This window comes from Ochotona princeps, chromosome 4, assembly GCF_030435755.1.
Source record: "Ochotona princeps isolate mOchPri1 chromosome 4, mOchPri1.hap1, whole genome shotgun sequence".
NCBI classification, from domain to species: Eukaryota; Metazoa; Chordata; class Mammalia; order Lagomorpha; family Ochotonidae; genus Ochotona; species Ochotona princeps.
Genome location: NC_080835.1, coordinates 40,648,632 through 40,675,417, shown reverse-complemented (window position 1 = coordinate 40,675,417; position 26,786 = coordinate 40,648,632). Strand labels below are relative to the sequence as shown.

The 26,786-nt window shown below is 43.8% G+C and overlaps 1 protein-coding gene across 5 annotated transcripts in view; it reads right to left on the bottom strand.

Moving 5' to 3' along the window:
• Positions 1 to 22,110, bottom strand: part of SOX6 (SRY-box transcription factor 6) — a 595,708-nt gene extending 573,598 nt beyond the window's left edge. For 2 of the 5 annotated variants that reach the window (XM_058663306.1, XM_058663317.1), the window contains exons 1-3: positions 22,040 to 22,110; positions 18,272 to 18,360; positions 9,581 to 9,760 (exon numbers count right to left, since the gene is read on the bottom strand). The gene's annotated coding sequence lies outside the window, so the exon portion shown is untranslated. Of the gene's footprint in view, positions 1 to 1,671; positions 1,687 to 9,580; positions 9,761 to 18,271; positions 18,361 to 22,039 lie in introns of those variants that run through there. The other 3 variants (XM_058663314.1, XM_058663316.1, XM_058663307.1) reach the window with 2 other exon arrangements.
• Between the last annotated feature and the right edge of the window lie 4,676 nt (positions 22,111 to 26,786).

Genomic DNA, 26,786 nt, shown 5'->3' with positions numbered 1-26,786 from the left:
TGTACTACCATGGGAGTCGCATCAGGCTGCATAACAAAATAAAACTCAAGGTATTCTGCATTTAAAAAAATACATATAACACCAGAAGAAAGTTCCTTCTCATCACTTCTAAAACAACAAATGAAGGCCAACAATAAATATGATTAATAGTAAGCCAAAAACAACCTGATTTCACGACTTTCAGGGAATCAGGTGGAAGAGCACAGGAAAAAAAAGGCACTAAGTACATGGGAACAGCCGAAGGAATTAAGGAGCTGCATTCCGTGACTGGACGCTGGCGACCTACCGCCTTTGGTCTCAAACAGATCTAATGAGTGTGGTACACGCATGCTTTCAGAATCTGAAAGATGTTTTTTGGGTTGTTCGAACTCCGCCTCCCCCTCAAAGAAGACGGACAATCTCTCTTATGAGGTTTTCCAAACTGTAGGGACAGAGGGGCGGGAATCTCTATGTTTTGCCTCCTATCCATGTGCTCACATGTGTGATCAGGAAAGATCTTTTCAAAAGTGCTTACATAACACATCTATAGGTTGACAGAGGGGGGGGGATCAGTCATAAGTTTTCTCCTTACTATAAGAAAATATTATCCTGGCTCAACAACAACCCAAAAAAGCGCATTCGACTTAATAAACCACGTTCCTACTTCCCATCAAGAAGGTAAACTCTTGCTGCCATAGCAAAGCTAACAGTGTCACACTAAACTGGGGGAGGATTTGGGGTATTTGTTTTGAAATAAAGAAGACTCTCCCAGTAGGTATCAGGCATATCTGAGTGGCCTAAGAGCAAAGGGAGGAGGGTGACCGGTGCAAGTGCCTAATGCTGAGTGTTGAATTCCATGGTGACTGCACAGGGTGACAGAAGGAAGGTCATGTTCACGGCTGCAGGAATCTGGTCTCTGCCAAGAAGTGCGGGTGAAAGCTGACCGCAGGCAAGATCTGGGAGGCGAGGTGGGAGGCTCAAGTGCCAATGTGAGCAGAAAGAAGAGCGAGGCACTGCTCCTAAGAACCCCAGGCCTAACAAGATTAAGTCCAGGAGTAGGTCTGTGCAGGCTCCCCCCACCGTGAGCACCAGCAGCCCCAAGCGGCTAGGCCTGTAGGGGGAAACCAGAGCCACAGTCATTGCACAGACACCAAGTTGCTGAGAGATCTTTGAGAGGGCAGGCAGGGAGGAGCACAGAGGCCAAAGGAAAACAGCTCCAACTGGGGACCTCAAGTCCCCTCCCAGGCAGGACGCATCACACCGGGGCTGCTCCCAGTGGGCCAGTGCACTGATGGATCCCTCCCGCACAGGCCAGCTGCAGACAGCAAGCACACTGCCACATCTCCGCATCTCCTTTTCCCCCATCCAACCTGTGGGCTCTGTCGCTGGTCCCTGACGTCCCTTCTGCCCCCTAAGCAACAGAAAGAAGGAAAGGAGAGAACGCAGAGCAGAGGCAAAGAAAACAGAAAAGAAAATCAAACACAAGGCTGTGCTGCCCTAGCCTGCCCTGCCAGAGCCCCCCGAGGCTGTCCTGACCAGGTCTTCCGTCCCGGGGGAACCCTGCCCCGCGACGGAGCTGAGTGGATCAGGCCGGCTAAGCCCGTGCCTGCAGGCCTCGGGGACGAGGTGCTGAGTGTGCAGGCTAATTATACATGTGGCATTTGGGCAGCCGACTGTCCAGTGACACCTTACCTTATGAGGAAACGTCAACCCCAGGAACTGTTCAAAACAAAATGCCATCGCGGGATCAGCTTCGCCGGCTCTTGGCCGGTTCAGGACTGCTTTTCCCACAGCCTTTCGCACTTGGCGCAAGAATGCGGCCTGGGGAGGCCAGCCGTGGGCGGGCGGGCCGGCCTCCCGGCCCAGGGCTGGGGGTGTGGGGGGGGACAGGCGGGGCGGGCCTTGCAGGTGTCCGTCCTGTCCCCCCTCGCCACGGACCAGCTCGCGGACCAGACCACTTGACCTTTTTATTCACCAAACCCACCTCCTAGAAATAGAATGGGCGGGGCTGCGTCTGTTCTCCTCGGGACCCGGGGGAAAACCTGGGCATGTGACTATAAAGGGCAGGAGGGAAGAGAGACCCCCCGTGGGCGGGGGAGAGGGGGCCCTTCCTCACCCCCCACTCCACCCGGCCTCGGCTGGTTGGGCCGCCCCCGCCAGTGCCCAAAGTGCGCGCCAGAGGCCAGAGCGGGGCCGGGACGTCACCCGAGCGCCCCACTGACCACGCAGCGGGAGTGCCGAGCCAGCTGCCCGTCCTGCCGCGGGGACAGCTCCGGGCCACCTCGGGACCGAAACTTCAAGAGCGGCCCTCACAACAAAGTGGCACGTAAAGCGAAGCGGCCGGGGCAGCCCTTCTCGCCCCACAGCCCGGCCCCACCAGCACAGTTGGAGGGAAAGAAAAAAAAAAACTTCTTTGCAGTGCCCTCCCCCGCACAAAAAAAATGATGCCATTCACTATCTGGCAATTCAGACAAAATCAACGTTTTCAAACTTGCTCAGCGTTAAGACAGCGTAAATGAAACTCAAAACACGCTAACAAACCCTTTTATCTGCTCTCAACACAACAATTTTTTTTTTTTAATCAGAAAGCTCCGTGTAGTGCCGAGGAAAGCGCCGAGCACATGGCTAATCTGCCCCAGCAGCCCTGGGCTCCTGCTCCGGGAGCCTGAGCACCACGCCAGCAGCTTTGCACAAACCCCTTTCCTTCTCCACCCGGCCCTTTAAGGCAGTGAGGAAGCCAGCAGCTCCCCCTGGAGCCTCCGGTTCCGTGGGGCCCCGGGCGAGCGTCTGCGCCACCCCCGGCCCTGGGCCGAGCCCCGGAACAGCCGACCTCGGTCCGGGGCTGCACACAGGGACAGCGGGGTGGCGCGACCCGGGCTGGTAGCCCAGAAGGATGGAGGGACTAGGGCCGAGAAAGAAACGTGTGGATTCCGGCGCAGAGCCCGCGCCGGACGGGACTGGGCAACCCCTCACTCACGCCCCCACCAGACCGGGCACCCCGCCTACGCGTCCAGGACGAAGAAGACCACAGACTAACACTCGGGGTACGGATTTTCTTGGAGTTGGGTTTGTTTATTCCTGAAAAGATCATAAAAAGTCGTGGGGGGGGGGGGGAATGGTGCGGAGAGTGGGGGACGGGGGCGAAGATGTGGCGGGAGCCCCAGACCGAGCTGGAAGCAGCTTGCGCGGTCTGGACAAAGTTGAGGCTCCGCGACCCGCGCAGCGCACGCATTTTCTAGCCACCCGGGTTTTCCTCGCGAACTCCTCCGAGAAAACTTGGCCCCGCCGGAGGGGGAGGCAGAGATCCCTCAGCTGGGCGTCAAACCCACGGACAGCCCAAGTTCCCAACCCGAAACGAGGGGTAGGGTCGGGGTAGCGCCAACAAGCCCAGCAGCTCGGCGGGTCCTCCCGACCTCCCACACCCCAGCCTGGCTGACGCGGGAGCGCTCCGAGCTCCGAGGCGGCGCAATCACGGGGCCAACCAACCCGACACTTTTCAAGAAAACAAAATAGTCGCGGGGAAACTTACTTTGCATTTAGTCTCTATTCTTTGGGGGGGTAGGGGTGGATGCGGTTTAGGTCGGCTGGTAAGTAAAGCCCGTTTTGTCCGGGTTGGATATTGTCTACTTATGGATTCAGCTCCTGGGTGAGGGTTTATTTTAATTTATGGCTTATGCATTCTTTTAAGGTCGATTTACATGACCTCCGGCTACAACTAAGACAGCCGAGGAGAGCACACTCCAGTCGTCAGTCGGCCAAACCCACAATTAAAACAGCCCTCCCCCTGGACTCAGAGTGAGGAGGACTCTTCCCCGGTCGGCTACCAGCCCGCCTTTCCCTTTCTCGACTCCTTCCTCACTGTTTTCCTCCCTCACCCCGCCCCCACCCCATCCACCTTCCTTTCTTTCCTGATTTCTCTCTCTCTCTCTTTTTCTTTTTTAGTATCGCGATGTGCTATCAGTTTGAAAGTTTCGGTAGAACTTTCTTGTAACCCCCAGCCTGCAGAGCTAAGGAGCCGCGCGGCGCTCACAAAGCCCTCGGGATGTTGCCCCCTTGTGGGCAAAGGGGGCATTGCCGCCGAGCGGTCCCGCGGAGATCCCGGGGGAGGGAGGGAGAGGGAGCGAGAGCGCGCTACACACGCAGCCACACAAAGTTCCTCCATCACACTTGCGCGAACTTCAATGAAACACCTACCTCGGAACTTCACGGAGACTTAACAATTCATTCTTTAAGCCACCTGACTTCTTTTTTTTCATATCATTTCCCGGTTTTATACATTACGAGTATCTGTGCGGGAAGGCGGAGGAGGAGGAGGAGGAGTGAGGTGGGCCGAGAGGGCAGACAGATTTCCGGACAAATACTTAGGATGGCGATAACAGCTCCCTGTTGTCAAAGGTGGCGTTGTCTGTCTCCGCCTGCCCTTTTGCCTTGGTGTCCTACGCACAGTTATCTACAGCTACAACAACATGTGTTTCCCCGGAGCGCGTGAGTGGGAGGGGGGAGAAAACCCGAAGCCCGCCACGCAGATCTGTCACCGCCTCCGGAACCAGGCGCACAACTCTGGGAGCGGGGACGCGTCCCGGGGCTCTGCGCGTCCGCCGCGGTCCGCCGCTCCCCCTCCTGGGCCGCCGAGCGCCCTCCTCCCGCTCCTCCTCCAGCTCTCCCCTCCCCAGCCAAGCACGGAAGCCCGCCCCGGCCCGGCCGGCAGCCCGCGCCCTCGCCTCGGGTCCCCTCCGCCGGTCCCACCGCGGCCCCTCAGTCCCAGTGCAGAGAAACTAACCCTGGAGCTGCCCGGAAGGGCAGGAGCGGAAGGCGCCGGCCCCCCGCGCCTCGGCCCCGGCTCCCGCCGCTCCCCAACAGGTAGCTCACACTTGGGCCGTGCGCTCGCTCTGCCTCCCTCGCTCGCTCGCTCGCTCGCTCCGTCCGGGTTACCTGGGCGGGCTCCGGGATGGTATCGCACGGGAGGGCTCCTTGTGCGCTGCGCCGCGGGAGTAAAAGGCATTAAAGAAAAAGGAAAAGACACAAGTAATAATAATAATTTTTTAAAAAATGTTTAAAGGAAGGGGAGCTGAGGCTTGGTCAATGAGCACAGCCCGGGGAGCCAGGGCGCAGAACCCTCCCGCGCCGCGGCCGGCGAGCCCGTTAACTCAAGTCCGCGGGGGTGTCCCGCCCCGGGCGGGGGCCGCGCAGAGCGGCAGAAGTTTGCCCCTGGGGTGCCGGGTGCGTGCAGAGCAGGGTAACTAGGGGCTTCCCCCCCCAAACAAGTGAAGGCGATGGTTAGTGCTGTCAATCTTGGCAATCAGTGTGAGCGGCCATGTCGTAAGTATTCAAAGCATTTCCCGTCGTGCAACATCAGAAAGTGAGTGGCCAGGGCATTGATCTGAGCGAGGGAGAGGAGGCAGGGCTCCCCTCCCAGACAACACAGGCAAGATGAGACAAGAGGCGAGGGAGGCAGCGAGCCAGGCGGGAGGCTGGGAGGGAGGGGGAGGGCCCGAGAAGGGGAAGGAGGGGAGCGGAGACAGAGGCGAGGAGAGCCGCACACCGAGTGCTGCCGGAGAACGGCTAGCTGAGGGGACTGCAGGAAGCTTCTGACAGAGAGTAAAGCGCCTACTAGGAGAAACTGGAAGGGACCGACAAGTGGGAGCCTCAGGGTCACAGGGCAAGAAAGAGAACAAGGAATTGGTGGATAGGAGGCAGACCGTGGAGGAAAGGACCTCCGGGCTGCTGGGGGGAGTCCGGAGAAGGTAGGCATCCTGGAAGGAAAGCGGAAAGCCGCAGCGAGCTGGACACAGCGAGGGTGTCACCTGGGAGAGAGAAGTGAAGAGGAGTAGAGACAGTGGCCTGTGCTTTGGAAAAGTTGGGTGACAGAAGCAGGCGCGGGCTGAGTGTGGAGAAGTCCAGTGGGGTCGAACCGGACCAAAGAAGTAAGCCAAGGAAGCACAGACGGGAAGGGACAGGGCTTTGAAGCAGACCAGGCATAAGGGAGAAGTAGTGGAAAGAGACAAAGGAACAAGTTCCAGAAGCAGAGTTAGTGAGATCACACCGGTTAGTAGGACCTCAATAAACAGCCAAAGAAACATCTTACAGATGGAGGAGGAACTGGAGGAAACCCTAGCATACAGAGGTGGCGTGCTCCAGAGGCCACACGGATTGCGGCGCTTATGGGTTAAAATTATTATAAACAGCAAGAGTTAGAGCCTACCAAGGAAAAACTGCTCCACCTTTACAATAACAAATAATATAGTTCCATGGATATTATCTGAAAAGTGTGATGCACAAAGTGTGTGTGTGTGTGTGTGTGTGTGTGTGTGTAATCTCAGCTTCTCAACTTTCTAGAGGAAAAGATTTGGAAAAACGGTTTCAAGAGGTATGTCATGGAGGTTGTTGAAGGTAAAAAGGAATTTCAGTCACCCAGGATAGCAAATAAACATCCATAAGCCATATGTAAAAAAAATAATAAAAGACCCCCCAAACCTACATAAATTAAAGATTCTCTTTGATTCATATATAGGGTAGATTAAAGATTTGAAGGGTTTGGAATAACCTAAAGGAGCAAAGACCTGGAAAATTATCTCAATGCAAAGAAAAAAAAAAGATATAAGACTAGAAGAGGAGAGATTAATCATGGTGTCAGGTACCAGAATGCAGGATAAATGCAGCCTGCAGCCGATGAGAAAACCAGCTTGGAGAGCCAGTGCTCACCATGTGCAGTTGGTTTGCCTTGCCCAAGGCCCAAAGGAACACACTCCATTTGTGAGCCTGAGGTCAGGCGCAGTCAGAACCACCTCAAGAGGAAACACTGGGAGGGGCTCCCTATGGCCAGCCTGATCTGCAAAGGTTTATGAAGGTGCCCTCCATGTACAAACTGATTAAAAAAAAAAAAAAAGATAGTCACCTTGAGACACCTCATCCACAGAGATTTTGTAAAAGGAAAACATGGACCAGGAGACAGGGGTCAAGAATGGTGGCTAGAAAAAAATAAGAAAACTTCCTGACAGTGTAAAATTGCCAACACGAGGAAGATGTCCTACAGAGAAGGTACGGAGAGACAGAGCCCCATCTTTGTCACTTAACCTTTGAAGAAAATGGAGCACCGTGGCCAAGCATAGAAGATGGAAGAAGAGATGTCAATCACATATTGGCTTCCTAAGCATACTCCAGGTTTGCTCCCATGTGAACTTCAGAGAAGAGAAAGAATAAGAGCTAAGAGTGAGGACCTAGATTTGGTGGGGCAGAAGCAATGGCCAGATGCTTCTGTCCCAACAGGAAATAGGATCCTTGAGGCGGGGTGGTTGGGGTCTGTGAGTTACACTGACTCTGTGAATTTGCAACTGTTAGTTGGGAAGGGAGAGAGACCTCCAGAAAGAACTTGTGTCTCCATCCGCCACAACATCTTTTGGGGCTAGACAGTGTGTGTCCTGCCAGGTGAGCCCAGAGGCAGGCCACTAGCACCCTCACACACCTTGCAGATACCAGAACTGTAGAACCACCCTTTGACCTCCAAGATCGAGGTGTGAGGAGTAAGCTCACAGTGGTGTTTCTAAGGCTAGACCAGTCCAGTCTCTTCAGTGTATGTATCATGTGTCCCGGCCCAGTCCAACGCTCAGTCACAGAGCCTTGCGATCTTTTGCGGCCTGCCTGGAACTCAACTGCTGGGGCCAAAACCCTCCCTAGAGCTGAAAAAGGTCAAAACTCAGTGGCCTATCCTAAACGTCTGCAGAAAGAAGAGAGGGTAAGTTAGGTCCCAAAGTCTGAACCCTCAAGGAAGAGCCACAGAGAAAGGTGAACCATTAAACAAATTGGGACCCGATTGCTTTCCTCCAATTTTCTGTGGTAAGTTTGGCTTTCCAAAGAGCGGCTTGTGCCTCTCTTTAAATCACTGGGCACTCTGAACTCTTGGGGGGTAGGGGGGACGTGACTGACCCAGCCGACCGGATGCAGGCCACTGGCAGGAGGCGTGAAGGAAAAGAAGAGACTTTACCAAGTTCCCTGGCGTCCAAGGCCCTAATATCCGGCTGCATCGGCCACTGGACCTTTTGCAAAAGAGCCACAGGAACCCTCTCCAGATTTTCCAAAACAGAAATGATAAGGGGAACTAAAGTAGAATTACAAGAGGAAATCCGGAACGGGTCCTGATAATGATCCGTAAAAGAAGAAAACTAAATTTGGGGGCCACACTCCAGACTGTGCATGGGATGACACGTGGCCCTGGGGACTGGGGAACCAAAGGTAACCTCTGGAACTTCGGACGCTGGTTGTACGGAGCCGTGGGCGAGGCAGAGAGGGCGTCAGCCCTGAGAAGCACGGGGCTCTCTGCCAGGTCCGCGTGGCGGAGTAGGGGCTTTGAGAAGTCCCTGGAGGCACCGAGGACCGGGAGTCGAGACCCGGAAGCGCACAGGCGCTCTTCTCCCTGGGGATCGGAGCCGCTGCAGCGCCAGAACCCGGGGAAGAACCCCGGGAAGAATGGGAAGAACCGAAGGAGGGAAGGGAGCTGGAGCAGGCGGGGCTGACTTACCTGCCCGCGCCGGCTGCCGTCTCCGCGCCGGCTGAGTGTCCCAGCGCACCGGAATCATCAAAAGCAACCCGTCTTTGCTAAGTTTGGCCTGGCACCTCCACAGAAGAGGCGCAAACTTGCAAAGCAAAGACGCGCACGGGTTCCTGGAGAAAAGTCCCCCCTGAACTTGGGAAGGGCAATGCAGTTAATTCTGCTTGAGCAAAATACCATCCACGCCCAAGCAAAAAATAATATATATATATATATATATAAAACGGCCGTTTAGAAACCTCAAATCCCTGCTATGAAGCTCTCCTTATAACGCCAGCGGGACGGATAACTCAGATCTACATCACTTCATGTCAAGGTCGCTAACTTCTTTCAGGAAGGGCTTCATTAGCTACCGTACAAACAGGACAGACACAAATGTCATTCACTCCAAAACATCGAGAAGGAGAACTTTTAGTGGAAGGAAGAATAAGTGAAAGAATGTAAAAAGCTAAAAGCGAAGAAGTTGGAAACTTTAATTACAGCACGGAGAAAAGTTTTAGCAATTGGTTTCCTTAAACAGGGGACGACAAACATGCCAACACTCCAGCAGCTCCTGGCACTTCGTTTGAGTTTGGAGTTACCAAATCACCCCCAACTCCCAAATAATAGTACCCTTGGGACTCTCCCTCAAAGGGGTTGGGGACTCGTGTTTCAGCAACAAAAGCAGAAAAAAAGAAAAGTAAAGGCAAACTCTAAATTATACTCTGCATTCCTTATGACACCATTTGGCAGAAGGACAAGGCATTGTCTCTCTATCACACGGATACACTACATTTTTTTTTTTATCTGAATCTGCACATTATCGTGGTGGGAAGACCACAGCGGTCGCAACTGGAGCAGCAGAGCACGGCCACAAAGGAGATGGGGAGACTGGTAAAAACGCATCAACTTTTTTTCAAAGAAAAATAAAGATAAAATAAGTTTTCCACACATGCCTTTCCTAGCTTAGGAAAGTTAATTTTGAAATGTGCTTCTGCTGTCTTAGGTACAAAGCCGAGGCTGGGGGAGTGCGTGGCTGGAATCTGCATGCTGATAAGAGAAGGCTGATGTACTTACAGTGACAGAGGGCAGGCTGCAGGAGCAAAGCTGTTTGTGTTAGCCTGCGAGTCACCCAGGGCTGCAGGGAGAGCAGAAGGGAGGAGTGGGAGTGCCAGTCTGCGTACACCTTCACCGCGTCTCATTACATCTGCCAGCCTCTCTCTCCCTCTCTCTTTCATTTCCACATTCCCTTTGTTCCTGAAAAAAAAAATCTACACGTCACATCAGAGTCCCCAGATGCAGTCTACACCAAAGAAAAAAAAATGAATAATTCAATCAAACTGTGCATAGTCTCTAAGGCAATAAATCTATTGCACTTAAAGAAACGAAGGGTAATTACTACCATGGAATTAGAATAAGGCCAAAGACCAGAGATGTCGCTGAGTCTCTGGGAAAACTCCCCGGTCAAATAAAGTTCCATTTCTTTAATCCTTGAGCATCACAGATGGAAAGTCAAGGCGACATTTTTAACTTCTTTTAGGAGGGCATTTACTTCTTTTTAAACACGTTCTAGAAGGGAGGGGGAAGGAGGTGGGGGTAAGCCTGGAATGTACTACCTTGCTCTAAAAGCCCTCGAAGGCATCTGCGGAGAGCCCGCAGACACCGACCAGGACAATGCGAGTCCGTGGAGTCTGCCCAGGGTCCACTGCTCCCCCTACTCCACCCTCCTCCACTCCCCCTTCGAATCTGACGCGATCACCCTCCACTCGCACCCGGCGCTGTAAGAGGGCGGCTGGAATCTGAGAGCCTTACCTGCCGCACCAAGACCTATGAAAAACCACGCTTCCCTGCCACCAACACACCATGCCATGCCCACGCGACCCTTCAAAGTCCTGTCACCATCTACTTCTTCCATCTGCCTAAGAGAAACTGTAAGAGGGATTGAATAGAAGCTCTGTTACTGTACCGACTTCTGGATTTACCCTGGGTTGAGTTTAGAGAATGTCTGGAAAGAAAAAAAAAGGGGGGGGGGAGGGAGGAAAAAATTTAAAAGGAGGGGGACATCCCAAGCCTTGTCCAAGTTAGTAGAAGGTGGTGTTAGGCAGAACACCTACAGGAGAACAGCTGGGATGCTGACTGCCTATGGAAGTCTCAGTTCTAGGAACCGTGTCCTTTCGTCCCGGAGGTAAGAATGTGTCGTACGTTTATTCTTTCGTTGTCTATGTCTCTCTTCCCCGCCCCCTTCCCAAACTACCCCTGTCACTCTGGACAGCCGGTATGCACACGGGAGAATAGTACAAGTACGGTTAAGGGCTTTATTTTCCAGGTCTCTCCACTCAAGGAGCACGGGTGTCACTGAAAGAAAACTAGCAAATCTTGTACCGCTGGCGGCAGCAACCAGACTCTCTCCTTTTGCCAGTTGCGCTGACGCGTCCCCTGTGCCAGCTGTGGTCCCGCAGCCCAGCCTGCGAGGTCTCTGGGCCTGCGGGCTCAGGTGACGCGGCGAGGAAGCTCTCGGCGTCCCAAACGGGTTCGGCCAAGGGTTTCCACCTCATCACCATCTCCCGCAGCTTAGGCGCGGGGATGCACACACGCGCGCACACACACATCTGTACACACACGCACACTCTGTGTGCACACAGAAAGTCTGGCCGAATTTCTCATCTAAGCTGAAGTCCCTGTAGCGGTCCACTCAGCCCGCTCGGGAGCAGCCGGGAGACTAGGATACGTGGATGGACCGCTAGGGTGCCAGGCGTCCTGCGTGGCCGAGCTTTGTTTACGTGCCTAAGTCGCCACCTTGAGGTCGAGCAGAAGACTGCGCTGGTTCAGGCCGTGGAAAGCAACACCCGCCCCGGCCTGGGGGGCCTCCCGGGACCTCTAGGAAGGGAGGGTGCCCTGCGAGCCAACCGCCGAACCTGGGCTGGCCAAAAGCAGAGAGAGCTAAAACTGCAAAGTAGCTAAGCCCGACAACCGGGAAATGAGGGAAGGCGCATTCTCCCAGCAGAGTACAAAGCTCCGGGTCAGCGAGAGCCGTTCCAGGGCTGCGGCTGTGGCGCCAAAACTTCAAGCACCAGTTGCTGGAGAGCTATGTGGGAGTAGGGGGTCTCTTCCAAGAGGTAGCATTTGCTCCTGGCCTGGCCGGGGACCGAGTTCCTCTGCAGTGACGGCTCAGCGCAGATTCCGTGTTCCCTAGTGTTCCTCTCCTCCTTGGGAAAAAGACAAAGGGGACAGGGGACGCGGCCAGACTCCAGGTCCCACGTGAGGGTCTCCGGTGAGTCCTGCCTGCAGGAGAGGAACATTCAGGCAGCCTGACCGTCCCTGGCTGGGGCTACACAATTCTCAGCTCTGCAGTCACCCATTGCTCAGGAAATCAGTCCTGAGCATCTTAACAATGAATTCAGCCAAATAATAATGGTTATCACTAGTGCCAACAATTTTCCGCGCCTACCGCTGCCAAAGCCCCCTTTTCGCACACCCTTCTTCCTATAAACACGCCTTGAGTTGTAAGGACACCGGTTTAAGAACGCCTCAGCTAAATCCTGAAAAACATTGTTGTGACCATTCTTTGTTATTCCTGGACACTGCATGCAAGGCTTGGCGACACCTGCAAGGCCACACCAAAGGTCCTGCTCTATAAACGGAATGCCAAGGGCACCACGGTCACTTCCCTGCTGCCTGGGAGCATATACGTTGTTTAAATAGAACATATTACAAGGGAAGTCAAATTCTGCTTATTTTCCCAAAAAGGGGGATACTAGAGAACTATTTTTGTGTTACACGAGGGCAAAAGTCAGTCCTGGCGGGCTCCTACTAGGGCCTTTCACTATTTTGTCCAGCAATAAATTCAAATTTTAAAACTAGAGCCATAGCAATACTGTGCTAATGGACAAGAGGAAATTGTTTCAGAGCAGAGAGGCAACAGGCCTGTAGGCCAGGTCCCATTCCCTTGCTTCATGCCTCAGCCTGGCAAATTAACATTGAGTCGCCCCTCCACTCATGTGGAAAGCTGAGTGTTACTGAATACAGTCCTGAATTTTCCCAGGGAATCCCAATTACAGAAACACCTGTGCTAAGCAATGCTATTCTAATCCACTATGAAAACCTTAAGTACATAATAACCCTCCAATCATCTCATTTTTTAGTCACAGTGAAGTGGGCCAACCTCCTCGAAGACCGTTAGGCTTACACAATGTCCCCCAGAGCGTTCCTCAAAGGGACCCCGGTTTGGCCGTGCATAATCCTGGCAGTTCATCTTATCTTAAATGTAAGCAACAAACACACGTACTAGAAACATCATTTAAAAAGAAATTCAATTACTGTCAAAGAAGAATACACATCACATGTTCATCAGGAACAAATTCCTTTGTTTTTAAACAAAAATCTTACCAACACAAGACAGGCTATCACTATTTGGTTCATATGTTCCGCCTTAACTACAAACAGAAAGTTAATGACAAAATACAACGAACTAAAACAACTGTCATTACAGAATGTAGTAGAAACCGGAACATTGTGAACATCTACCAATTTCCAGAAAAACCATACATACAGCAATATTATTTTAAATAGCATACAATGTTTGAACTAATATCTAGAAAAAACATATTCGTTCAGATGCTGGCTACTTTGTTATTTAAAGTTGACAAAACAAATGTTACTGAATCATCTAGCAGAAAAATGAAAATTCTATGAGTCATGCAAATGTTCCTTCTACAATGATATATACAATTTTTGAATGCTTTTACTAACTAAAGTTATCTAGATAATTACATAGATAACTATAAAAAATACAGAAAAGGAACATATAATGATGGGTTGTAGGATAATACAATCATAGCAATATACTTATTTCACCAAAATTTTCAGATGTTGTATTTTTTTTTTTGAACACCAAGTAACATTGTTACAACATTCACATTCTATGTGCCAATCTCAACACTCACCTCTCCCCATATTTGAGGCTTGTCACACACTAGAAACATTTGATACATCAGTATTAACTCCATTCCAACATTTAACAAGACATGGAAGAAAGACAAAAAATTTCTCACCAGTAAATATCAAAAAGTAAAACAATAATTTACTAGCCTTTAAAAGTTTGAAATTTACCTCAGCTGTTTTATGTATTACTATGTGTTAACATTATGTTTTTAAAGCTGAAGTTCATTAACTTCTCCAATTCTAAAGTTGTTTACTTAAGAATCTCTCCTCCAAACCTCACATGGATAATTTTAAATTTCTAAATACAGGATTTCTGTTCTGTGCATGTTTAATGTCAGAATTATACAAGAGTTTTTTGCTTGTTTTCTGGATTTTTATGCACTCTTAGATACTACTAAGTGCTTAATATTTGCAAAACAAATAATTAAAAGTGCTAACTAAAGATTTGCTGTTTGGAATTCTATTATTTTATAAATCATCATTGAAAGTCTATTACACATAAACTGAAGATTAATTTTACTATATATACCAACAGAATCACTTGATTCAACATTTGATAATTCAACCTGATGTAACTTTATTTTATTTGGCATATTACTTAATATCTTCTGCCATTTACACTAATCACCAAGTTACATACATTTTGAATAGCATTCTTTTGGCTTAATAGACAGTATATCACAAGAGGCTTTATTTTCAGAATCTGTGGTTATAAAACAATTCCAAAAGCCATATTTTACTCTACGCCAGTTCTAAAAGAAACTTCACACAGCATTTCAAATCAATGTACTTAATATAATTGCTATGTTAGTTACTGAATGTTATGTCTTCGGCATGTATCTTAATTGTACAAATAAGATAAAGATGTATCTTCCTAAAACAAACAAATGAAAGCTAAGATAAGTAGTATTCCTAACTATATGGATGTTTGCTATTATTTAAATAATTCATTGGATTTTATTGAATTTTAAAATTTTCATCAGGTATAGTATCTCAAATGGGGGAAGAAGGCAACAATATTGAGAATCTGCAACAATAATTACCCTTGTGTTCATTTGTGTCAAAGAAAATAATAAATGAAAAACTTTCTTTACTATCAAAGTTCTACAATAATAGGAAAATGTTTTTAACTCATGAGTTAATATGTAAACCTCTTTTAATTGTATACAATATGTTATCAACCTACTTTCAAAGTTGATGAAGTTTAGTACCAAACTGAATATTAAACAAATAAGTGTTAACTGTGTTCACTAGAATTAGCATATTTCAGATTATAGTTTATAAATTTTTAAGAACATCAGCATCATGACATGGTTGTCATGGAAACTGCAACAATATGTCATTTCAATTAATTTTATATGCAGTGATAAAGCCTAGTCTACATCACTTCAATACAAGTTTGAAAAGCAAACACTGAAAGGCAGATATAAATAGTGAATGGTGAGTTTCCAATTTCTGCCTGATAAAAAACTCATAAAGTACATTTTCAACAGAAAAATGTACAATGCGTTCTAATTGCATGAAAAGACAGTAACTCAAAAAAGGTTAAAAATGTTTTTTAAATGAGTGAATTCTAAAAATAAGTTTTTATTAACAATCAACTAACTCTCATAGCATTCTATATTCCTGTCTATTTGTTATTGGTTATTATGCATTACTTAATTATTAAATTATGGATGCTCTTTCTGTACTCAAGAGATAGGTACATTTGACTTTCCATTATAAATTCAGAACAACCAAAGCAAAATTTTAATTTTTAAAAGTAATCATTGCAACAGATTCTTTTCATTTAAAAGAAAGTCACATTGTGTTATTGCAAAAGCCTTCTTACTGTATCACAGGCACAGATATTCTGTTGACATTAATGGCTCGATTATTGGAACAGAAAAAGGCCTGTGAAAATAAGGCATATTTTTCCTACAGAATAATCATGGCAGGAGATGTAGACTCTAAATTAATCTGTTCTTTGGCTACCAACTATTTTTTTTTACTTTTCTGTTACTGCACATTAAGATATAGAAATATGCCTGAGAAAACTGAAAATAATTTGCAAAGGTACGTTATACTTAAGTCTTTACCATGAATCTTTCTTGGGTACAACATAACTATTACTGATAATTTCAACTAATTATCACAAAATAATGTCCCCAAATTATCTATAAAATATTATAATCCCAAAAGTAATTTTTAGAAAATGAATGAAGGACTGTACATATTTAACAAAGAAGTCTGAAGGAACAATCTGAGGAAGACGATAAATGTATACAACTTATTCTCCTTGATAGGATTAGGAGGATTCCAAAGAAGCATTTAAATCCCCACTTTTCCTGACAATTAACAATGAAAAACAGATGTTTACAAAGCTGTTTCGTATGCTGTCTACAAGATGATAAAAGATGGCTTGTGGAGAGTGAGAAGCAAGAGCCAGATAACTGCTTGCTGGGTGTATATTTAAAAAGCATTTTCATTGGCTGTGTTATTGTTAATAGTGAAAGAGAACACTTTGTGCTGCACATACTGTATTACTGTGACTATAGAAGACTGCCATCATAAAGTCCTCAAAAACTCTTAAGATGTAATTTACAAAGATAATAATAACACAGAATTATTTCACTTCTCTGAATGCTACGCATTTGCATACCAGGACTGTGTACAATATACTCATAATGCACATTCATAATAACAAGGACTTCTTAACACTGTAACTACAGCATAAGATCTGTGCATTAACAATCTGTCCTACCAAGTTTTACTTACTGGTGTGAAAGTGTTAGTCTCAGTAAGCCAGGTGTTAGCTGTCTATAAAATTGAAGACTACATTAACTACTGCATTGCCATACTAAGAAAGCATGATGATAAAATTGCAAATCACTTTACCTTATAAAATAGTAACAGTATTAGCTACAAGAGATATCTTGAAAAACATCAGGTGAATATTTCAAAAATTGTATGTGATCTTCAATGGCTTGTATTACAGAAAACACACACACACACACACACGCAGACAAACACAAACACCCATGAATGGTTGAAGTTTACTGTTAGCTTTTGTCATTGTTATTTTTTTGAGCCAGGCACCATACTAAGCACTTTTTAAAAACTGTTCAACTTTTAAAATATTTATTTGCATATAGTTATTTCAATAAAATCATAACATGAAGCATTTATCTCCTGACTACAGCTTAGTAATTGTGCATTTTGGTATTTACTGTAGATATCAAATAAACCCTAGTTTGGGTTATTTTCCACGTACCTTTTATTTTTATTAAACAGAGAACAAACAGATCCTAATAAATTACAGAAATGTGGCATTCCTATTGCTGGGATTAGTTATTCTCTAAATTCATTTTTTATAATTTATATATTGCTTAAATGAAAAAGATATTTTGTAAAAAAGAGAACAATTTGTTGAATATGTAACAGTACCTGGATTAACACAACTGAGAAAAACAACTAATAAGAAAAAATTCCTGAATATACTAGAACATTTATATTTTTTAAATTAAAATTTAGCTTACTATGAAAAAAGTAACATAATTACTTACCTTTACAATTTTATTTAATATTCACTAAACCTTAGACATATTTATTTATTAAATTAAAGGTATTTCAACATGAAGTTTCATCCTCCTCCAAATTATAATAAAGTATGAAATACATTCATGTGTTTGAATACATCCAATTTAAAAAATTTTTAAAATTTAAGTTGACTACTTCATGAGCAATCCAATTTATATTAAGACTATGACACTTAAATGCAAAAAAAATCTACTTCAAACTATCAATATTAAATTTTTATTAAAATTTATTATTAAAATTTTTATTTAAAAAGATTATTAAGTTGTCCCATCATCTCATTTTTGCTGCTCATGTTTAATACATATATCAGCAGGAAATTTGTAAGATTATTTGGGCTTCCAAAATCAATACAAATGTGAAAATATTTTCTAAATATTATGAGTAATATTCTAGTGATTTTATTTACACTCTTTTTTCAAAACAGTTTTCTTTAGAATAACATGTCCATTAATGTTTATGAGACACTTTAACAAAGTCAGAGATTTAAATTCATCACTGTATTTTCTTTTGAGTACACACTATCTAGACATGATGATGGATAAAATCGTAAGGCAGTGGGACCCGGAGTCATCAGCATTTTAAAAACCTCAGTATAAGATATTTAAAGTTTTCATCAAAATCAAGTAATTACATTTAATATTAAGAAAACTATACGTATACATTATATGGGATCAAATATAATTGTTTTAATTTTACTTTTTAGTCTTTTGACCGAGAATTTCAGCAATTTTGTGATTTTTTCCAAATATAGAAGTAGAAAAATGAACTAATCTGTCTTTCCTAGAATAACATATTGATAAGATTAGGAAGAATATGTACAAGGTCCACTATTTAATTCATTAAACTTTTCTCCTACAATCTTAATTGAATCATATTAGCTGCCCAGCATCACTATTTGAACTGGCCTGTTCCTATTTTTTAATATATTTCCTACTGTTTACAAATGTCTTCTATATGGTTATTAGACATACTATGTCTCTGTTTATCATGTAACAAATCTGAGCACCTGAAATGTGAGCTGAGTTTTCTTGCATTCATTTTTATGCCTATATTTGTAAGAGCATGTAAATGTATTTTTTTCTACCAAGATGAACCTTATTTGTAAACTCTGAGAGGTGTCCTGTAATTAGTAATTGTGATTTTAGTCTGTTTGGAATTAAAAATGGTCCTCAACCTAAGATTGTTTAACTTGGAATTTTTCAACTTCCTTAGGGTGCAAAAGCAATATACACGAAATAAAAACCATACCTTGAGTTTTGAATTTGGTCTTTTCCTGGGCTAACGATGTCCAGTAGGATATTCTCACAATGCTGGGCAGTGGAGGGAGTTTTGTGATCCTAAGAGAAAACAACCAATACTGTGCACGTACCACATTGCAATTTATGGCTAGCCATGTTAATTACATCAAATGCATTTCTTATTTTAACATTTTCCATTTATCATGAGCTGATTGGGACATAATCCTATCAGAAGTTGAGGAGTGGGTCAGCATTTCACAAAACTAGCATCACATATGGGCACCAGCTCAAATCTGGCTGCTCCACTTCCAACCTAGCTCCCTGCTTATAGTCTGGAAAAGCAGAGGAGGATGGCTCAAGTCCTCAAGCCCCTGCACCCATGTAGGAGACCTGGAAGATGTTCCCACCTCTTAGCTTCAGATTGACCCAGTTCCAACCATTTTGGCCATGTGGGGAATGAATCAGTGGATTCAAGATTCTTTTTTTCTCTCTCTCCTTCTCTCTCTAGCTCTGCCTTTCAAACAAAAATGAAATAAATACTTAAAAAAAGTCAAGGAGGTCTCTAGTATTTCACAAGCAAAGCTATGCATACAATAGCTAATATTCTGCTTTAAAGTCACACTAGGAGTGCTCATGTACTACTTGTAATTCCTTTGTGGTTTTCTTAGGTAAACTAAGAAATCTAAAATGAGAGAACTTCAAGCAATTTGTTTGCATTCTCTCCAAATATGTAAGGTATGGGTGCTAAGACATAAGAATAGTAAGGAAAAAGTCATGATATCTGGATTCCACTAGCATACAGTTTACAATCACATCAAGCCATTCCAACTGACACATTGAAAGATGCAATAAAATACATTGAGGAACACAGTCATTCAAATGTCACAAGAGGCAGACAAAACCTAGAAGTAGTAAAAGACCTCAATTTTGCTAGGTGTACAGAGTTATACATAAACAGGAGCTAAAACCTTACATTGTCTTAATAGTTTAGCCTTGCTTTCTTGACTATATATAGGTATATGGCACTTTGAATGAAAGACCAGCATATAGTTAACAACTTTTATTTTTATTTGTTCAAGAGGCTGAGGCAGATGGAGGAGCTCTCACTTGGTGATTCAGTCCTCAAATGTCTACCAGGACCTGGCCCTAGGTAGAAGCCAAGACCCAGGAACCCAGCTCAGTTCTTCCATAGGGATGGCAGAAATCCAATTACCTGAGCCAACATCGCCTGTCCAGCAGGAAACTGGAGACAGGAGCCAGAGCCAAGAATCAAACCGAGGTATTCTAACATGGGACAAGTCTCAACAAGCAATTTAATCATTAAGGACAAACACCTACCCATAAACCAGCTTCTTAAATTATTTACACAAATTACTGAACTTAAGAATTTTTTCAGGTTGCCATGTGTGGTGTCCTGTAACACATTTATTAATAACCTTGCACTCTAATAACTACTTCATAATTACTATTTTTTATTGTTGTTACTGAGAAAATAAAAGCCTCCTCATAATATTAGTGAGTTTCATCCAATCAGTTGAAGACACAAATAGAACAAAAAGAGTCTCCACCAACCAACAGGCTTCTAGGCCTTTCCAGGTCTCTGGTTGGCTGGCTGGCTGGTCTGCTGAAAATATTGTTCTTGTCAGCCTCCAAAATTGCTGATGCCTATTAATAACTTCTTTTTGAATACATATTCATTCTATTGGTTCTGTTTCTCTGGACAATTTGGCTAATATACAAAGCTTGTCTTCCAACTCAAATCCAGACAGATTATTCTCTTTCCTCTGTAATAATAGTCATCCTGGTTTCTGACTGGATATTCTCTTCTTCTGCATTCTATGACTTCATTTTTCTTGGTTTAGTTAACTCATTTCTTGGAGCACATTCTTTAACAGTTTCTTTAGCAAAAAAGAGTATACAAAAGGTACATTTCAGTTGCTGCATATCTGAAAATTTACCTATGTCAATATTCAATTGATATTGTAATGAGGTATAGAATTCTAGGCTGAAATCATTTTTTCCTTAGAATTTTGTGAGCACTGATCCATTATATTCCAAACTTAAGTATTGACAATGATATTTTTTGTTCCTGATGCCAGTAAGACAATTTCTTCTCTGAAAAAAGAAGAGGGCTCAGCATGTTGGCTCAATGGCTAAATCCTCACCTCACATATGCTGGAATCCCATATGGGTGCTGGTTCGTGTTCCGGCTGCTCCACTTCTTATCCAGCTCCCTGCTTGTGGCCTGAGAAAGCAATTGAGAACACTCCAAAGCCTTGGGACCCTGCACCTGCATGAGACCCAGAAGAAGCTTCTGGCTCCTGGCTTCGGATCAGCTCAGCTCTGGCTATTGCAGCCACTTGGGAGTCAATCAGTGGACAGAACATCTTTCTCTCTGTCCCTTCTTCTCTCTGTAAATCTGCCTTTCCAGCAAAAATTAATAAACTAGAAAAATATTTTTGGTCTTCTCAATATCTTCATTTTTTATCTGAAGATAATACATCTCATGTAAATTTCTTTCACTCAAGTTTTCTGACACTTTGATGTTCTTTCAACTCTAAAATTCATAACTTTAAAGACTGAAATTTGTGTTAGTTTTTAATTTCTATTCTTCTTACCTAGAATGCCTATTAGTAGATGTTGAAACTTCTAAAATAAATCTCTAACATGTTTACCTTCACTTTCCGTCTCTTCAATTTTCTTCTACTTTCTGGATGCTTCTAAGAAAATTTTCTTTCTCTCATAAAAGAAACAGAGCTTCTTGAAATTTCTGCTTTTTTTTTTCATTGTGGCCATAATAGCCACAGTGATAAGAATAATCTCATAATCATTAGGCAATAAGTGCAATAATTAAAAAGTAATTTCAAAAATTCAAAACAACTACAACTCATCTGTACCTGTCACATAACAAGCATTCCACAAATATTTGTGAAATGAATAACCATCCAGTGTATAACAAAAGCAGTAGTCTAAGAGTCAGAGTTCAATCACTGCACTGCTATCCTAGCCCTGAACTTCTGAATTCATATTACATGAAATGAATAACTATCACATGAAATGTTATGTTAGCCTAAAACATTCCTTACTATTGTGATTTCTAGTACATGTTCAACCAGTAAAATGTGATGAATATCACGATGTTAAATTCTATGTCTACTATTACTGCTATGGGCTTTAGATGTGATTTTTCACTGATCCTTTGGTCACTGATCCTTTTTCAAACATTATTCTTACTTATGCTTAATCATACTTGGTTTTGTGTGTTTGCTTGTTGCCCCACAAAAGTTTATGTGTTGGAAGCTTAGTCTACACTATGGGGTGGTAGAGTGGTAAAACTTTTAGGAAGTGGGGCATAATGGAAGGCAATTAGGTCACAGAGGCTCTGCCTTCATAAATGGACTCACACTGTCTAGCAAGATTGGTCAAGTACAGGAGGACTAGAACAGCTCCTAAGAGAGCAAGCTGTTCTTTAAAAAGCAGATCTGGTCTCTCTTTAGTTTCTTGCTTCCTTGCACTCCTGCAGTATTTGGCTGACCAGTTTTTGGCAAAACTTCAGATTTAGACCAAATGCTACTAATAGCTACCTAAACTATAGCTGGGGATGTACTGTGTTCATAATCATATGCTCATATAAACTATTTGTGATTTTATTACCATAAAATGCTGCAATAAATATTCTGTATGATTGCTTTTGTTGCTATGAGTCTTATTTCCAAAACTGAGTGTTTAGTGGGGAAATGCATATATTTTAATTTATAGACACTACCTGATTACTTACCAAAAGGCACCAATTCACTCTCCCATAATAAAACACAAGAATGCACATGGTCTCCACGTTCTCTTCAGTCCTGAATATTATCACTCTTTTCAATGTCTGTTAGTCAGATGACAGAGATTCTTATTGATGTTTAATTTCATTTCTCTGAAAATCTTTTCATATGTTTATTAGCTATTTATATTTTCCTTTCTGTAAGCTACTTCTATCCCATGGCAAACACTATCAATTTCCTCTCATTAATCACCCCCACTTTGTAAAAAACACAAATATTTTTTCAATATTTGGAACCCATGCAATTCATATACATATCTTCAGCCTTAATGGATGAATACTGATCAGTCTAAGATAATGTATTCACTTATTCATCCAATAAATATTTACTGAGCATTTATTGCATGCCAAAATGAGAAATGTTCCTCCTTGCCTTCATAGAGTTTATATTCTCAAGTGCAAAGATGCCAGGCTATAAGTACATACAGCAGGCAGAGAGGCGCTAAAAGCTACACAAAGGAAACAGCACAATCATGGTGGAGGAATTCAGGCCGGGGATAAAAACAGAGGTTGTTAAAATCTCATGTAGGGCTTTAGCAAAGCCTTCTCTGTTGCAATTTGAGTAGAGACAGAAAGTTAAAAGTAAGACACACAAGTAACTTGAAAAAGAAAATACCAGGAAAAGAGTTTGGTAATTTTGAAGACACCACTTTAGAAATAATATGCTTAAAAATAGTCATAGAACAGCATTATGACAGTGTGACTTTGGAAAGATACACTAAATAAAGTGGAGCATGTCAGGGCATGGGACAGAAAGAGAATAGGAGAGCAAATGATGAAGACTCATGAGACAGTTTGTCTTTTACTTAGTTTTTTAAATGATTGGTCTGGCTACTATGGATTATTTGGTGCAAGAAGCAGGAAAATCATTAAGAAAACTATTGCAATAAACTCAGGTGAGAGAGATGACTCTGTAAGCATACAATCATTGTGCAGATGATGTGAAGTTGTCATGCCAGAGGTCAATTTTAAAGGGAGATGTACCAGTTTTTTTTTTTAATAAATAGACCGCGTCAATTAAAAAGACAACTTGAAGATGCCAATAATGAAAGCTTAAGAAAATGAAAAAAAGTGTTCATTTCCTGACATATGGAACGCTTGTAAGAATACATTTTGGAGGGAATTTGTTTGAGTTCTGGAACTCTGTAATATTTTGAGTAGGAAAATAAGGACAAACTAGATAAAGATTCATTTTCACCTGGTAGTACTTGGTTTAGGCATAGGATACAATTCCAGCCATTGTCGAAAGACTGAGAATCAGTATTGGTACTAATTTTTTTTTTGCCTTGGAAATTGTTTCACGAAAACCTGTTGGCTTCTGAGTAATTCAAAAGCACACTGTGGCTCTTAAATGAGTTAGCACATACACATAAAGATTAAAATAGTGAGTGGTACATAATAAGCATGCAATTATTTTTTGCTATTATGATTGTTATTATGTCGGTCGTCATTAAGTAAGGGTCATTCTTACATGCTGAGCATCCCTTATCCAAAATGCTTGTGACCAAAAGTATGTGGGATTGTTTTCCAATTTTAGAATATTTGCACATACAGAATAAGGCATGCTAGGGACTGGATTCAAATCAAACACAAAATTGACTCATTGATAAATACCTTACACATATAGCCTGAAAGTAACTTCACATTTGTTTTAAAATGTTTGTTACATAGGTGAGGTGTTTGCAGATACACGCAGGTCTCTAGATAGGATGGGAAGGGATGGGGGGATGAACGATAAGACAACCCCCATCCTCCCTCCTGTGACAAAGGGTAGAAGGAGAAAAGGAAGAGATGTTACACCGCTGCTTGCTACCAGATCACATTAGTGCCAGGGGACAGAGATGATGCCCTGGTTTAGTCCCAGGGACCCTGATTTCATCCTAGGATGTTACTTGAGTAATCTCAATTCTCCTGAGATGCAGCTGGTTTTATTGCACCAGGTATGAAATACCACTTCCCATACTTTCCAGTTGTCAGTTGTCTGTTTTGGTATGTCCATAGCTTCAGTTGCTTGGTGGGAAATGTGGCCTGTAGCATTATTCAACTTGCTCTTCCTTCCATCTTTTGGTGAGGCACTCAGCTTCCTCTGTTAAATCAGCGAGGCTGGCTATCTTGTCTTTCACATGCATCCCTGAGTGATGTCACTCTTTACATGGAGTCAACAACAAGGGTGGCCCAGTCCCACAACATGTGTTCTGAGATCAGATCAGATGTCCATGTGGTGTACCCTGAGGTTGAGGATTGGATGGAGTGGATCGACCAATTGGAACAACTTCTAAGAACCCCTACAAAGTTGGTCCCCAGACCCAGCCTTGCATGCACCAGCAGGCGCATAGTCAGGCTGACCTTCAATAACTACAATCAGGCCATTACCCAGACCCAGCACCCATTCGTGCCAGCAGGTACTATATTTTACACATAATTTTCAAGGTGTCTGTGTTTCAACTGTGATGTGTTATGTGAGCTCAGCAGAATTTCCTACACGTAACATAATAACAGAAGTCAGAAAGTTTCAGAATTGGGAACATTTTGGATTTGGGATGTTCAATTAGGGATATCCAATCTGCACATGTGTTGCATACATTTTTCCTAATGACTTTGTCTTTTCTTCTTGTTGATTTATAATTTTGACATAATTTTTTTCACTTTTATGTAAATGTACATATCATCTTTGTTTCCTTATAGTTCTTCTTCTCCCAGTTTATATTTTTCTAAATCTTTATAATTAGTTATTTTACATTTAAAATGCTGGGCCATCAAGAATTTCTTTTATATTTTATGTACTATATGAAACAGTAGAATTATTTTCTTTCAGATGAGAAGCAATGCCTGAACCGATTTATTACACAAAATAGCTTTTTCCACTAACCTAGAAAATGTTAGATCTGCTGCCAAAGTAGACCATACTATTAATCTATTTATCTGCTAGACCAAAATTGTGTCATGTAATAAACTGCCTGTTATCCCCAAATAACGGTTTATTATTTTTGCTAAAGTGATAGTTTTAGGTGGGCATAAAGTAAGCATGCAAATAAAGAGCACATTTCCCAGACTCTGTTGTGGCTACATAGAGTCTCTCATATCTCAATGTCATAAACAGGTCAAATGGCCACTATTTTCCTGAATCTTCAAGAGTGAAATTACTGTCTCTAATTCTCTGTGTGTGTAAAATCTGCCTCTCTAAAAATACATACATACATACATACATACATACATACATACTTTCTAAAAAGGGGTAGGGGAGTAGCACAGCATCTAAGAATCCTCTACCTCCAGTGCAGGCATTCCATATGGCACTGTTTTGGGTCCCAACTGCTCTTCTTCTAACCCAGCTCCCTGCTTGTGGCCTAGGAAATCAGCAGAGATGGCCCAAAGCCTTGGGACCCTGAACCCACTTGGGAGACCTGGAAGAAGTACCTGACTCCTGGCTTCAGACTGGCTCAGCTCTGGCCAGTGCAGGCATTTGAGCAGTAAATCAACATATGGAAGATCTTACTCTCCGTCTCTCCTTCTCTCTCTGGAAAACATGCCTTTCAAATAAAATAAATAAATAAACAAACTTAAAAAAAAAGAATGAGCCCCAGCTGTAGGCAACTGCCAAGGTTGCCTCGTGCCTAAGGGAGTGTTACACTGCTGGGACAAAAGCAACCACTACTTGATAGGCATTCTGGGCCTGGTTAATCCCAAATCTGTGTTAACTATGCCAATGTGCCAGTATAATTGCATATTCCACTCTATTTTTGTTTTTAAAGAAACAATATGCAGGGAACTTTGTGCCTGGCACCCAGGCATACCACCTGCTGCCATGCGGTGGGAGGAGCTGTAGATTGTCCAGGGAAGGGGGTCTGGACATGAGTTGGAGTGGGGGCCACTGAGGGCATGTTTGACAGGTAAGGAGTGACTTCTGGGGGTTTCCATGGATTGCACTTGCAGGTAGGGCATGGGAGCTGAAACAAGGTAGGTTTAGAGCAGGGACAGCAGCCAAGTGACTAATGTCCTCACCTTGCATGCCCTGGGATCCCATATGGGCACTGGTTTTTTGTCCCAGAGGCCCTGCTTCCCATACAGCTCCCTGCTTGTGTTCTGGGAAAGCAGTCGAGGACACCCCAAAGCCGTAGGATCCTGCACCTGTGTGGGAGACCCAGAAGAAGTTCTTGGCTCCTGGCTTCAGATCAGCTCAGCTCCCACCACTGAGGCCACTCAGGGAGTGAGCCAGCAATGGAAGATCTTCCTCTCTGTCTCTCCTCCTCTCTGTATATCTGACTTTGAGTATATTTACAATGCCATGATACATTCAAATAACATATAAACTTGTAACTGTTATTAAAGGACTATAATACTATGATAGAATTGGGGGGGAAGGCAGAAGGGAGAGGGAGGAAAAGATGGGGGAGGGAAGAACTCTTATACCTACAAAACAGGATCATGAATAATAGTAATTAAAAATAGTCTACTTATTGTTCATGTGGAACTTAACTACACTGAGGTCGGTACAATGGCACAGTGCACTACTCCTCAGCCTGTAGCACCAGCATCCCAAATGGGTTGCACTTCAAATCCTAGCTGTTCCACTTCTGATTCCTCTCCCTTCTAGTGGCCTGGGAAGTCAGCAGAGGATGGCTCAACGTCTTGGACCCTGCTGTGGGCATCTCAGAAGAAGTTCCTGGCTCCTGGCTTTGGGCCAACGCAGCTGTGG